Consider the following 16,886-nt stretch of genomic DNA (forward strand, 5'->3'; position numbering starts at 1 on the left):
ACGCCCCCGGCACGCCCACCAAAGGGGGCGTGCTGTCAATCAACATCGACAGCACGCCCCCTTTGGTGCGAGACCCGGAGCGACAGCTTGGCTGTCGCAGTCCGGGTCTCGCGCATGCGCACGACGGAGCGTGCGCATGCACAGTAGGGAACATCGACCCACTTGCGAGCGTACTGCCACTTGTGAGTGGGTCTGAATGACCCCCTGAATGAGGACGGCCATTCACTTTTTTAAGTGCCGCCTTCTGGTCGACCGCTAGGCTGTAGGTTACCACCCACAGCTCTAGCGACCGACCAGGGTGATGGTCGGCTCCGTCGTGCGCATGCTCTGTGGGGACCATCGACCCAGTTGCGAGCGCATCGGCGCTTGCGACCGGGTCTGAATGAGACCCAATTTGTGCAAGACTGTATAGGAAGTCCATGCTTTTAGCAAGATATGGTTACCATACTATCCCTTTAAAATGGGACACTTGTGAATTACGCAGGTCCTGTGACTGGCTGACTTTTGTCAACCACAGAACCTGTGTAATCCATGAGTGTCAGCTAACACAGCTTAGGGTACTTCCAGACCACCCTATATAGAATTGGACACCGGTAAAAACATTAAGGTGGAGATGTATGAAAACTTATAAAGAGGTGGAGGTGTTGCCACATAGCTACCAATCAGATTCTAGCTGTCATTTTATAGCCTGAATAAAGATAAATAATAGCTAAAGGGTGATTGGTTGCTATCCCCAGCAGCCATGCATGTGTGCTAATTGCAGTGCAGCCAGTGTATCCCATGTGGTATCAGTGGTAGATCTGGGCACTTAATGGGGTGCTCACTTCAGAGCATCACTCCACACTGCAGAGCATCACACCCACCGGGATAACAAGTGTTATAAGGGGCCTATCCATTAGCAGATAAATTGAACGATAGAACGATATATCATTCAATTTATCTGCTATGGATAGGCCCTGAACGATGACAGATGCGCACTCCCGCGGCCGATAAATTGAATCTTTCATCTCTCCAACATGTTGGTCAGTTATCGCATATCTGAATGAGACCCAATTTGTGCAAGACTGTATAGGAAGTCCATGCTTTTAGCAAGATATGGTTATCATCCAGCACCATCAAAATTGTTAAGCCGGGTACACACTGCAGCGACTGTCATTCATGCTGATGTGTAGGGACACACTGGACATCGCATGACAGCTGGTACACACTGTAGCGATTAATAAAGGACGGAACGATCACTCGTTCCATCCTTCATTGACATGCATGGTGCCACATGCGATATCGTCAGGACATCAAACCTGCCGACGTCACATGTGACCGCTGAAGCGCGCATATCATGCATACACACTGCACGATATGCAGGATTTCTCATTCTGATTTGGCAAAATCGTAACGACATTGCGCCAGTGTGTACCCGGCTTTACGGTATTTGAGATAAATAGGGGATCTTGGGGAAAAAAAATTATTCCGTGCATACTTGACTCCTTGTGTTTAGACCTTCAGAAGGATGCAACAGCGATCTCTTAGGGGTATATTTATGAAGCAGTGGTATTTCATTGCCACCAATTGTTGGTAGTTCGTGAGAGGCGGTGGAGTATCTATAATGGGTGCTGGTTGTGCGCATACCCTGCACTCACATTTAATACTTACCTTTTTTGAGTCCCATGATGGCGGAAAATCACTAGGAAAATTTTGCAGTGGCCATTTTCTCACCATTTTGCGCAACAGCGATATAGCATGGGCAGACCTGGCATGGGAGACCTAACCATGTACAGTAGACTATAGCACACTGCACGAGTCTACTCACATGCGCCGGCCACTAGAGAGGAGGGGACCTACACGGAGACTGTACACAAGCCCCCTCCTCTCTTCATACGCCCCTGGCCAGAAGGGTTAAAACGGCAATAATATTAAATGCAAAACACTCCCTGTTTTGCTTTTAATATTATTGTAGTTTTAAATATCGCAGGCAGAACCGCCGGCAATCAGGGGCTATGGAAAGCTTACACTTAGTAACTATAACACCTGGGGTAAATTTACTAAAGTGAACGTTTGTAGAAGTGGAGATGTTGCCCTTAGTAACCAATCAGATTCTAGCTATTATCTTCTAGAAGGTGCTAGTTAAATGTTAAGTAGAATCTGATTGGTTGCTATGGGCAACAACTCCACTTCTAAAAACCCGCACTTTAGTAAAAATTCCTCATGTCTCTCGTGGCTAATAACAGAGCAAAAGCCTTTAAAGAGCCATATAGCACGTGCCCATATATAATGCCAGATATTTCTGTCTGGTTACTCAAACATTTACATATACATTTTGTACATTTTTTTTTTTACAGCGGCTTGTTTTGTTACATATGATACACTACGTATGTTTAAACTCCCAAGCAGATCATCTTACCTATAGAGAGGTGCCTGGTATGAGCGATCTGTACGGGAGTGGGAAGGAGGTGTTGGCTAACTCAGGGATAAAGGAGATGCATTAAGCCGTGGAGAGTGATAAAGTACCGACCAATCAGCTCCTGCAATTTTTCAAACACAGCCTGTAAAGTGACAGTTAGGAGCTGATTGATTAGTACTTTATCTGCATCCACTTTATCTATCTCCAAGAATTAAGGTGGTGATGCACCGCGAAATGTGACTGGCGATCCGTCAGCAGACGGATCGCGCTGTCACCGCCGGCAATCGTGCGGTCCCTGCTGACCGCACGATATACCGGCTCCCCCTCCTCCATCTGAATGGGATCGTGCATCGCATCCCAGATCAGATGAACATGCAGGAAGACCTGGGGATGCGATTTACGAGCCCGTGGGAGCGCACAGCACGATATCAGGTACGATATCATGCCCATACACGGCACAATATAGCACCTATATCGTGCCGTGTATGGGGGCCTTTAGTACATTTCTTCCACAATGTTATACTCCAATTATTTAATCTTATTGTTTAAATTGCAAATGCTTCCAAATATAACACTTCAGAACGAGGCTCTGTCCTTGGAAATCTATATATAAGTAGGCTTACCATACTATCCCTTTAAAATGGGACACTTGTGAATTACGCAGGTCCTGTGACTGGCTGACTTTTGTCAACCACAGAACCTGTGTAATCCATGAGTGTCAGCTAACACAGCTTAGGGTACTTCCAGACCACCCTATATAGAATTGGACACCGGTAAAAACATTAAGGTGGAGATGTATGAAAACTTATAAAGAGGTGGAGGTGTTGCCACATAGCTACCAATCAGATTCTAGCTGTCATTTTATAGCCTGAATAAAGATAAATAATAGCTAAAGGCTGATTGGTTGCTATCCCCAGCAGCCATGCATGTGTGCTAATTGCAGTGCAGCCAGTGTATCCCATGTGGTATCAGTGGTAGATCTGGGCACTTAATGGGGTGCTCACTTCAGAGCATCACTCCACACTGCTGAGCATCACACCCACCGGGATAACAAGTGTTTTATACATTAATAATAATAATAATAATTATAATAATATGTCTGACCTGGAAATGCTTCCAGCAGCTCTGCACTGCAGTATTGACTTCCGTATCATGTGACAAGGGCAGCAGTCACATGACGCACTCTGAGCCACGCCCCTCTCCTGAACAGGCTCCAGTAACCCTGTTAGTGCTGGCAGTATATCTTACCACTCAGGAGAAGGAAAGACTATGCAAACTCATTTATATCACAGCGGGAAGTGCTATCTCTACCCTAAATAAATGGACTAATCTGTATAATGTGCAATGCATAATGTATATTAATATAGTGTGCACTCTGTTTAGTACCATCAAATTACCTATTATAGTCAGAATGTTATTATTATTATTATTATTATTTTATTACATGAACAAAAATAATTGGATAACTCTTTCAGCAGTTACAGCATACAGGAAGTCAGTATCTTTTTTAAACACGTTTATTAAACATATGGAACATGGCAGTAATAAATTATATATATTAACCAAATCTGCAGTAAAAAAGGCATGGAAACATATAAATACCTGACCAATAGAAATAGGGAATGCCTATTTGCATACCTCCCAACAGTCTCACATCCCATTGCAGGGCTTCTTGTGCGCGAAAGGCAGGGTGGTCTCATGTCCGCAAGACCACGACCCCTGGCGAATGCAGTTTTGGAGGCATGTCACGCCTCCCCTTCTCATTACGCTGAGGTAAGCCCAGACTCCAGCAGCTGCTGGGCTGATCCCAGCCTTTCCTGGCACTTAACGTGTGCCTGGCATCCATTCCCCACTGCCCTGCTATGCTGCTGTGACAGAATGTTCACCCCACCAATACCCCCCCCTTCCCCCCAGGTCATTGCGGCTCTTGGGTAGGATGATGGGAAAGTGCCTTTAAGGCGGGAGTGTCCCGCAATAATCAGGATGGTTGGGTGGTATGTATTTGTGTCAAGTCCAAAGTGTATTTCCGGTGCCTCCATGGTGTAACTGACTCAAAGTGGCAAATGTAGACATCGGCAGGATTCGGGCAAATCGGCCCGATTTTCAAAATAATTGCGCAACCAGGTTGGTTTTGCCTTTTTATTTGCGCCAATAGTTCCTTTCCAAGACCAGATACTGAAAATTACCGCTGCACAGCAGAGATAAGGCCATATCGCAAGGCCCGGTGGAAGCCTCAGATAACTTTCCAGCTCTGCAACCTGCATACCAAATATCAGAAGCAATTACGTTATACGTCTTAGGGGTAAATTTACTAAGAATCGAGATTGGTCGAGATGCCAATCTCAGGAGAGTTTAGGCATAATTTTCAACTCGCAAATTGACTAAAGGCAAAGTCGGGTGAGTTAGAGAGAGATTTCTCTCTTCTCACTCCGATCACTCGTAAAACTCGGGTGTGATAGCAAACTCTAATCTTATCATCATCGGGGCAAACTCGGAAGTACTTTTCACCTAAAAGATACATTGTGATTTGTGTATGTTTCTGCCTGTAAATATTTTAAATAGGGTATATTTATAAAAAAAAATATGTGAGATCCCCCCCAAAAGGCTAACCAGCCCCAGACTTGCCAGCCTGTCCTGGTACCTAAAATTACGGGGAACAAAACAAGTAGGGTTCCACCGTAATTTAGGTACCAGCACCAGGCTGCAGGGCCAGTCATGGCTTTAATTATAGGGGGAAAAAAATTGTGTAGGGGTCCCCTAAAATTAAAACCAGCACCGGATCCAAAATGGCTGGGCTGTAATGCCATAGCCCAAAGACCCTATTACTGGGGCTGCGGGGCCAAAGCATTATCAGCCTAAGCCGGTCAGGCCAAGCCAGGAATCTCAGGGGAAGTGGGTACCCCCCAAGAAGGGGTCCCCCCCTGAAACCCCAGTGCCCAATGCTCCAGGGGTGCAGCGAAGAGCCCCGGGCTTCAGACCAAACCTGGTGTTTTGGGGGTGGGGGACCCCTTCTTGGGGTGGTTCCCACTTTCCATCATATCCCAGGCTTGGCCTGACCTGCTTGGGCTGATAATGCTTTGGCCATGGAGCCCCGGTAATAGGGTCTCCGGGCTGTGGCTTAATTTTAGGTAACAGGACTGGCTGGCAAGTCCAAGGCTGGTTAAGCTTTAGGGGGGAACCCTATGTCATTTTTTTAATAACATTTAACCCGTTTTTTACAGCTTTTAAAACACAAGCAGCCAGCACACCAGCACATATCTCACTGATATGTGCAGGCTGCTAGCTAGGGAGGGATTTGCAGAACACTGCAATCTAGAGTGAGTAATCTCATCTTCACTTGAAACTCGGGGGAGATATCTCGATCTGCTTCACCATCAGCCAACTCACTTTCAGCTAAACTCACTTCTTAGTAAATTTGCAAGATGAAAACCTGGAAAATCACCCGAGATTCGGCGATGCAAATCGAGATAAAAAAAACTAAACTCAACCATTCTCGATTCTTAGTAAATTTACCCCCTTAGACACAATCAGTAAATGTCAGACCTCACTCACCATCACACCTATGCAATAGAGAAGGTAATAACTATAATACTGAGACATTAAATATATAAGATCTGGCAGTAGGTAGAGGATGCAGAGCAGCATTGTGAAGGTGGTGAGTCGTTTTCAATCACTTTTGATCTTGTCCCTACTTCTTTTATTGGATGTAGACTCAGCTAGTTTGAGGTGCTAGGCAGGGCAAGTGGACTTTCGTAGGTCATCTGTAAGGACACCAGTGGCGGATCCTATCCTTTTTGGTGAGGGGGCTGAAGTCCAGTTATTCTGTTATGTGATCGGATCACTATCGTGACCATCACATGGGCCATCGGACATCTGCGCAACCCTAAGGTTGCTCAGAATTTCCAGTTACCGAGGCCAGAATTTCCAGTTCCCCAAATGCCTGCAGGCTGTCAATCAGGCTGCAGCTTCCACCACACTGCGTCCTGAGCCGGTAGCACCATTGCGGCACATGGCTTTAGCGCATGCAGAGTAAAGCAACCATCGGAGAGCCGCGACTAAACCGGTCCAGCGTCAGAGGTTGAATCTAGCCTTAGGTCAGTGTTAGACATACTAGATCAATGATACAGAATGTTTTTATGAGACCAGCAGCCTTCAATACCAACATCCGAATCCCGACAAGGGACTTAAGATAGGCATCAAAATACCAATGCCTATCTTAATCCCGACGCCAGACCGAACAAGGTAAGTCCGGGGCGCCCTTAGCATTAGCCACGGGGGATTTTTTTTTAGGGAGCGTAGCGGGGTTAGGTTTTTTTTGGGGGGGGTTAGAGATAGGTACCCCTAGGGGGGACGGCTATGCATACCCAGGGAGAGGTTAGGGTTAGGCACCCACCGGGAGGGTGAGGTTTAGGGAGCGGTAAGGGGGGTTAGGGTTAGGCACTGGGGGGGAAGATAGGGTTAGGGGGGAGAGGGGTAGGGATAGGGTACTTACCTGCCCTGTCGGGATCTTCTCCCTTCTGGCTGCCGGCGTTGGGATATTCAGCCACTGGGACTTCATACCCATTCCCAATGATACACATACACAGAGGTACTAGCTCAGTGTTATGCATACATAGAGGTAGTAGCTCAGTGTAATACATACATAGAGATACTAGCTCAGTGTGACACATACATAGAGATACTAGCTCAGTGTGAGACAGTGAGACATACATAGTAGTACTAGCTCAGTGTGAGACATACATAGACGTACTAGCTCAGTGATACATATACATAGAAGAACTAGCTCAGTGTGAGACATACATAGAAGTACTAGCTCAGTGTGGGACATACATAGACGTACTAGCTCAGTGATACATATACATAGAAGAACTAGCTCAGTGTGGGACATACATAGAAGTACTAGCTCAGTGTGGGACATACATAGACGTACTAGCTCAGTGTGAGACATACATAAAAGTACTAGCTCAGTGTGAGACATACATAAAAGTACTAGCTCAGTGTGAGACATACATAGAAGTACTAGCTCAGTGTGAGACATACTGTACATTCTGTAGAAGTAATAGCTCAGTGTGAGATATACATAGAAGCATACCTGCCGACTTTCTGGCTGCTCCTTCCGGGAGGGAGCAGCCAGATCGGCAGGACGGGTAGGCGTGGCCCAGACAAGGGGGGAGTGGCCGGTCGGGTGACATCACTTGTGGGCGTGGCGGAGTCACGCGATCGCGTCGGTTTGGCCCCGCCCCGCTACACAATGTCGATAATCAGCATTGTGTAATCGCGTCACCGCCCCCCCCCCGCTGTGGGGGTTGCAGGGGTTATAGCGGGGGGGATAGGAAGGGTGAGCGGCAGCCGGGAGAATTGCCTGCCTTTCCGGGAGGTCGGGAGCGGCACCCGATTTTCGGGAGGCTCCCGACCAAATCGGGAGGGTAGGCAAGTATGCATAGAAGTACTAGCTCAGTGTGAGATATACATAGAAGAACTAGCTCAGTGTGAGACATGCATAGAAGTACTAGCTCAGTGTGAGACATACAAAGAAGTACTAGCTCAGTGTGAAACATATATAGAAGTACTAGCTCAGTGTGAGACATACATGAAAGTACTAGCTCAGTGTGAGACATACAAAGAAGTACTAGCTCAGTGTGAAACATATATAGAAGTACTAGCTCAGTGTGAGACATACATAAAAGTACTAGCTCAGTGTGAGACATACTGTACATACTGTAGAAGTACAAGCTCAGCGTGAGACATACAAAGAAGTACTAGCTCAGTGTGAGACATACATAGAAGTACTAGCTCAGTGTGAGATATACATAGTAGTACTAGCTCAGTGTGAGACATACATAGACGTACTAGCTCAGTCAGTGATACATATACATAGAAGAACTAGCTCAGTGTGAGACATACATAGACGTACTAGCTCAGTGTGAGACATACATAGTAGTACTAGCTCAGTGTGAGACATACATAGACGTACTAGCTCAGTCAGTGATACATATACATAGAAGAACTAGCTCAGTGTGAGACATACATAGACGTACTAGCTCAGTGTGAGACATACATAGAAGTACTAGCTCAGTGTGAGACATACATAGACGTACTAGCTCAGTCAGTGATACATATACATAGAAGAACTAGCTCAGTGTGAGACATACATAGACGTACTAGCTCAGTGTGAGACATACATAAAAGTACTAGCTCAGTGTGAGACATACATAGACGTACTAGCTCAGTCAGTGATACATACATAGACGTACTAGCTCAGTGTGAGACATACATAGAAGTACTAGCTCAGTGTGAGACATACATAGACGTACTAGCTCAGTCAGTGATACATATACATAGAAGTACTAGCCCAGTGTGAGACATACATAAAAGTACTAGCTCAGTCAGTGATACATATACATAGAAGTACTAGCTCAGTGTGAGACATACATAGAAGTACTAGCTCAGTGTGAGACATACATAGACGTACTAGCTCAGTCAGTGATACATATACATAGAAGTACTAGCCCAGTGTGAGACATACATAAAAGTACTAGCTCAGTGTGAGACATACATAGAAGTACTAGCTCAGTGTGAGACATACATAAAAGTACTAGCTCAGTGTGAGACATACATAGAAGTACTAGCCCAGTGTGAGACATACATAAAAGTACTAGCTCAGTGTGAGACATACTGTAGAAGTACAAGCTCAGTGTGAGACATACATAGAAGTACTAGCTCAGTGTGAGACATACATAGAAGTACTAGCTCAGTGTGAGACATACATAGAAGTACTAGCTCAGTGTGAGACATACATAAAAGTACTAGCTCAGTGTGAGACATACAAAGAAGTACTAGCTCAGTGTGAGACATACATAGAAGTACTAGCTCAGTGTGAGACATACATAGAAGTACTAGCTCAGTGTGAGACATACATAGAAGTACTAGCTCAGTGTGAGACATACATAGTAGTACTAGCTCAGTGTGAGACATACATAGAAGTACTAGCTCAGTGTGAGACATACAAAGAAGTACTAGCTCAGTGTGAAACATATATAGAAGTACTAGCTCAGTGTGAGACATACATAAAAGTACTAGCTCAGTGTGAGACATACTGTACATACTGTAGAAGTACAAGCTCAGCGTGAGACATACAAAGAAGTACTAGCTCAGTGTGAGACATACATAGAAGTACTAGCTCAGTGTGAGATATACATAGTAGTACTAGCTCAGTGTGAGACATACATAGACGTACTAGCTCAGTCAGTGATACATATACATAGAAGAACTAGCTCAGTGTGAGACATACATAGACGTACTAGCTCAGTGTGAGTCATACATAGACGTACTAGCTCAGTCAGTGATACATATACATAGAAGTACTAGCCCAGTATGAGACATACATAAAAGTACTAGCTCAGTGTGAGACATACTGTACATACTGTAGAAGTACAAGCTCAGTGTGAGACATACATAGAAGTACTAGCTCAGTGTGAGACATACATAGAAGTACTAGCTCAGTGTGAGACATACATAGAAGTACTAGCTCAGTGTGAGACATACATAGAAGTACTAGCTCAGTGTGAGACATACATAGAAGTACTAGCTCAGTGTGAGATATACATAGAAGTACTAGCTCAGTGTGAGACATACAAAGAAGTACTAGCTCAGTGTGAAACATATATAGAAGTACTAGCTCAGTGTGAGACATACATAAAAGTACTAGCTCAGTGTGAGACATACTGTACATACTGTAGAAGTACAAGCTCAGCGTGAGACATACAAAGAAGTACTAGCTCAGTGTGAGACATACATAGAAGTACTAGCTCAGTGTGAGACATACATAGTAGTACTAGCTCAGTGTGAGACATACATAGACGTACTAGCTCAGTCAGTGATACATATACATAGAAGAACTAGCTCAGTGTGAGACATACATAGACGTACTAGCTCAGTGTGAGACATACATAGTAGTACTAGCTCAGTGTGAGACATACATAGACGTACTAGCTCAGTGTGAGACATACATAAAAGTACTAGCTCAGTGTGAGACATACATAGACGTACTAGCTCAGTCAGTGATACATACATAGACGTACTAGCTCAGTGTGAGACATACATAGAAGTACTAGCTCAGTGTGAGACATACATAGACGTACTAGCTCAGTCAGTGATACATATACATAGAAGTACTAGCCCAGTGTGAGACATACATAAAAGTACTAGCTCAGTCAGTGATACATATACATAGAAGTACTAGCTCAGTGTGAGACATACATAGAAGTACTAGCTCAGTGTGAGACATACATAGACGTACTAGCTCAGTCAGTGATACATATACATAGAAGTACTAGCCCAGTGTGAGACATACATAAAAGTACTAGCTCAGTGTGAGACATACTGTACATATTGTAGAAGTACAAGCTCAGTGTGAGACATACTATACATACTGTAGAAGTACAAGCTCAGTGTGAGACATACATAGAAGTACTAGCTCAGTGTGAGACATACATAGAAGTACTAGCTCAGTGTGAGACATACATAGAAGTACTAGCTCAGTGTGAGACATACATAGAAGTACTAGCTCAGTGTGAGATATACATAGTAGTACTAGCTCAGTGTGAGACATACATAAAAGTACTAGCTCAGTGTGAGACATACAAAGAAGTACTAGCTCAGTGTGAGACATACATAGAAGTACTAGCTCAGTGTGAGACATACATAGAAGTACTAGCTCAGTGTGAGATATACATAGTAGTACTAGCTCAGTGTGAGACATACATAGACGTACTAGCTCAGTCAGTGATACATATACATAGAAGAACTAGCTCAGTGTGAGACATACATAGACGTACTAGCTCAGTGTGAGACATACATAGACGTACTAGCTCAGTGTGAGACATACATAAAAGTACTAGCTCAGTGTGAGACATACATAGACGTACTAGCTCAGTCAGTGATACATATACATAGAAGTACTAGCTCAGTGTGAGACATACATAGAAGTACTAGCTCAGTGTGAGACATACATAAAAGTACTAGCTCAGTGTGAGACATACATAGACGTACTAGCTCAGTCATTGATACATATACATAGAAGTACTAGCTCAGTGTGAGACATACATAGAAGTACTAGCTCAGTGTGAGACATACATAGAAGTACTAGCTCAGTGTGAGACATACATAGATGTACTAGCTCAGTCAGTGATACATATACATAGAAGTACTAGCTCAGTGTGAGACATACATAAAAGTACTAGCTCAGTGTGAGACATACTGTACATATTGTAGAAGTACAAGCTCAGTGTGAGACATACTATACATACTGTAGAAGTACAAGCTCAGTGTGAGACATACATAGAAGTACTAGCTCAGTGTGAGACATACATAGAAGTACTAGCTCAGTGTGAGATATACATAGTAGTACTAGCTCAGTGTGAGACATACATAGAAGTACTAGCTCAGTGTGAGACATACATAGACGTACTAGCTCAGTCAGTGATACATATACATAGAAGTACTAGCTCAGTGTGAAACATACATAGACGTACTAGCTCAGTGTGAGACATACATAGAAGTACTAGCTCAGTGTGAGATATACAAAGAAGTACTAGCTCAGTGTGAAACATATATAGAAGTACTAGCTCAGTGTGAGACATACATAGAAGTACTAGCTCAGTGTGAGACATACATAGACGTACTAGCTCAGTCAGTGATACATATACATAAAAGTACTAGCTCAGTGTGAGACATACTGTACATATTGTAGAAGTACAAGCTCAGTGTGAGATATACATAGTAGTACTAGCTCAGTGTGAGACATACATAAAAGTACTAGCTCAGTGTGAGACATACAAAGAAGTACTAGCTCAGTGTGAGACATACATGGAAGTACTAGCTCAGTGTGAGACATACATAGAAGTACTAGCTCAGTGTGAGATATACATAGTAGTACTAGCTCAGTGTGAGACATACATAGACGTACTAGCTCAGTCAGTGATACATATACATAGAAGAACTAGCTCAGTGTGAGACATACATAGACGTACTAGCTCAGTGTGAGACATACATAGACGTACTAGCTCAGTGTGAGACATACATAAAAGTACTAGCTCAGTGTGAGACATACATAGACGTACTAGCTCAGTCAGTGATATATATACATAGAAGTACTAGCTCAGTGTGAGACATACATAGACGTACTAGCTCAGTGTGAGACATACATAAAAGTACTAGCTCAGTGTGAGACATACATAGACGTACTAGCTCAGTCAGTGATACATATACATAGAAGTACTAGCTCAGTGTGAGACATACATAGAAGTGCTAGCTCAGTGTGAGACATACATAGAAGTACTAGCTCAGTGTGAGACATACTGTACATACTGTAGAAGTACTAGCTCAGTGTGAGACATACATAGAAGTACTAGCTCAGTGTGAGACATACATAGAAGTACTAGCTCAGTGTGAGACATACATAGAAGTACTAGCTCAGTGTGAGACATACATAGAAGTACTAGCTCAGTGTGAGACATACATAGTAGTACTAGCTCAGTGTGAGACATACATAGTAGTACTAGCTCAGTGTGAGACATACATAGAAGTACTAGCTCAGTGTGAGACATACAAAGAAGTACTAGCTCAGTGTGAAACATATATAGAAGTACTAGCTCAGTGTGAGACATACATAAAAGTACTAGCTCAGTGTGAGACATACTGTACATACTGTAGAAGTACAAGCTCAGCGTGAGACATACAAAGAAGTACTAGCTCAGTGTGAGACATACATAGAAGTACTAGCTCAGTGTGAGATATACATAGTAGTACTAGCTCAGTGTGAGACATACATAGACGTACTAGCTCAGTGTGAGTCATACATAGACGTACTAGCTCAGTCAGTGATACATATACATAGAAGTACTAGCTCAGTGTGAGACATACATAGACGTACTAGCTCAGTGTGAGTCATACATAGACGTACTAGCTCAGTCAGTGATACATATACATAGAAGTACTAGCCCAGTATGAGACATACATAAAAGTACTAGCTCAGTGTGAGACATACTGTACATACTGTAGAAGTACAAGCTCAGTGTGAGACATACATAGAAGTACTAGCTCAGTGTGAGACATACATAGAAGTACTAGCTCAGTGTGAGACATACATAGAAGTACTAGCTCAGTGTGAGACATACAAAGAAGTACTAGCTCAGTGTGAGACATACATAGAAGTACTAGCTCAGTGTGAGACATACATAGAAGTACTAGCTCAGTGTGAGATATACATAGTAGTACTAGCTCAGTGTGAGATATACATAGAAGTACTAGCTCAGTGTGAGACATACATAGAAGTACTAGCTCAGTGTGAGACATACAAAGAAGTACTAGCTCAGTGTGAAACATATATAGAAGTACTAGCTCAGTGTGAGACATACATAAAAGTACTAGCTCAGTGTGAGACATACTGTACATACTGTAGAAGTACAAGCTCAGCGTGAGACATACAAACAAGTACTAGCTCAGTGTGAGACATACATAGAAGTACTAGCTCAGTGTGAGATATACATAGTAGTACTAGCTCAGTGTGAGACATACATAGACGTACTAGCTCAGTCAGTGATACATATACATAGAAGAACTAGCTCAGTGTGAGACATACATAGACGTACTAGCTCAGTGTGAGACATACATAGTAGTACTAGCTCAGTGTGAGACATACATAGACGTACTAGCTCAGTCAGTGATACATATACATAGAAGAACTAGCTCAGTGTGAGACATACATAGACGTACTAGCTCAGTGTGAGACATACATAAAAGTACTAGCTCAGTGTGAGACATACATAGACGTACTAGCTCAGTCAGTGATACATACATAGAAGTACTAGCTCAGTGTGAGACATACATAGAAGTACTAGCTCAGTGTGAGATATACATAGTAGTACTAGCTCAGTGTGAGACATACATAAAAGTACTAGCTCAGTGTGAGACATACATAGACGTACTAGCTCAGTCAGTGATACATACATAGAAGTACTAGCTCAGTGTGAGACATACATAGAAGTACTAGCTCAGTGTGAGACATACATAGAAGTACTAGCTCAGTGTGAGATATACATAGTAGTACTAGCTCAGTGTGAGACATACATAAAAGTACTAGCTCAGTGTGAGACATACAAAGAAGTACTAGCTCAGTGTGAGACATACATAGAAGTACTAGGTCAGTGTGAGACATACATAGAAGTACTAGCTCAGTGTGAGATATACATAGTAGTACTAGCTCAGTGTGAGATATACATAGAAGTACTAGCTCAGTGTGAGACATACAAAGAAGTACTAGCTCAGTGTGAAACATATATAGAAGTACTAGCTCAGTGTGAGACATACATAAAAGCACTAGCTCAGTGTGAGACATACTGTACATACTGTAGAAGTACAAGCTCAGTGTGAGATATACATAGTAGTACTAGCTCAGTGTGAGACATACATAGACGTACTAGCTCAGTCAGTGATACATATACATAGAAGAACTAGCTCAGTGTGAGACATACATAGACGTACTAGCTCAGTGTGAGACATACATAGTAGTACTAGCTCAGTGTGAGACATACATAGACGTACTAGCTCAGTCAGTGATACATATACATAGAAGAACTAGCTCAGTGTGAGACATACATAGACGTACTAGCTCAGTGTGAGACATACATAAAAGTACTAGCTCAGTGTGAGACATACATAGACGTACTAGCTCAGTCAGTGATACATACATAGACGTACTAGCTCAGTGTGAGACATACATAGAAGTACTAGCTCAGTGTGAGACATACATAGACGTACTAGCTCAGTCAGTGATACATATACATAGAAGTACTAGCCCAGTGTGAGACATACATAAAAGTACTAGCTCAGTCAGTGATACATATACATAGAAGTACTAGCTCAGTGTGAGACATACATAGAAGTACTAGCTCAGTGTGAGACATACATAGACGTACTAGCTCAGTCAGTGATACATATACATAGAAGTACTAGCCCAGTGTGAGACATACATAAAAGTACTAGCTCAGTGTGAGACATACTGTACATACTGTAGAAGTACAAGCTCAGTGTGAGACATACATAGAAGTACTAGCTCAGTGTGAGACATACATAGAAGTACTAGCTCAGTGTGAGACATACATAGAAGTACTAGCTCAGTGTGAGACATACATAGAAGTACTAGCTCAGTGTGAGATATACATAGTAGTACTAGCTCAGTGTGAGACATACATAAAAGTACTAGCTCAGTGTGAGACATACAAAGAAGTACTAGCTCAGTGTGAGACATACATAGAAGTACTAGCTCAGTGTGAGACATACATAGAAGTACTAGCTCAGTGTGAGATATACATAGTAGTACTAGCTCAGTGTGAGACATACATAGACGTACTAGCTCAGTCAGTGATACATATACATAGAAGAACTAGCTCAGTGTGAGACATACATAGACGTACTAGCTCAGTGTGAGACATACATAGACGTACTAGCTCAGTGTGAGACATATATAAAAGTACTAGCTCAGTGTGAGACATACATAGACGTACTAGCTCAGTCAGTGATACATATACATAGAAGTACTAGCTCAGTGTGAGACATACATAGAAGTACTAGCTCAGTGTGAGACATACATAAAAGTACTAGCTCAGTGTGAGACATACATAGACGTACTAGCTCAGTCAGTGATACATATACATAGAAGTACTAGCTCAGTGTGAGACATACATAGAAGTACTAGCTCAGTGTGAGACATACATAGAAGTACTAGCTCAGTGTGAGACATACATAGACGTACTAGCTCAGTCAGTGATACATATACATAGAAGTACTAGCTCAGTGTGAGACATACATAAAAGTACTAGCTCAGTGTGAGACATACTGTACATATTGTAGAAGTACAAGCTCAGTGTGAGATATACATAAAAGTACTAGCTCAGTGTGAGACATACAAAGAAGTACTAGCTCAGTGTGAGACATACATGGAAGTACTAGCTCAGTGTGAGACATACAAAGAAGTACTAGCTCAGTGTGAGACATACATAGAAGTACTAGCTCAGTGTGAGATATACATAGTAGTACTAGCTCAGTGTGAGACATACATAGACGTACTAGCTCAGTCAGTGATACATATACATAGAAGAACTAGCTCAGTGTGAGACATACATAGACGTACTAGCTCAGTGTGAGACATACATAGACGTACTAGCTCAGTGTGAGACATACATAAAAGTACTAGCTCAGTGTGAGACATACATAGACGTACTAGCTCAGTCAGTGATACATATACATAGAAGTACTAGCTCAGTGTGAGACATACATAGAAGTACTAGCTCAGTGTGAGACATACATATACGTACTAGCTCAGTGTGAGACATACATAAAAGTACTAGCTCAGTGTGAGACATACATAGACGTACTAGCTCAGTCAGTAATACATATACATAGAAGTACTAGCTCAGTGTGAGACATA

The 16,886-nt window shown here is 42.8% G+C and overlaps 1 protein-coding gene across 2 annotated transcripts in view; it reads right to left on the minus strand.

The window, feature by feature from the left end:
* LOC148508034 (uncharacterized) overlaps positions 1-16,886 on the minus strand; it is a 72,709-nt gene that overhangs the window by 12,161 nt on the left and 43,662 nt on the right. The window contains exon 1 of one of the 2 annotated variants that reach the window (XM_088445201.1): positions 3,503-3,594. The exons of the other annotated variant lie outside the window; for it this stretch is intronic. The gene's annotated coding sequence lies outside the window, so the exon portion shown is untranslated. Of the gene's footprint in view, positions 1-3,502; positions 3,595-16,886 lie in introns of those variants that run through there. 2 annotated transcript variants of the gene reach the window in all.

This window comes from Taudactylus pleione, unplaced genomic scaffold, assembly GCF_031769625.1.
Source record: "Taudactylus pleione unplaced genomic scaffold, aTauple2 ptg000377l, whole genome shotgun sequence".
In the NCBI taxonomy this organism is placed as follows: Eukaryota; Metazoa; Chordata; class Amphibia; order Anura; family Myobatrachidae; genus Taudactylus; species Taudactylus pleione.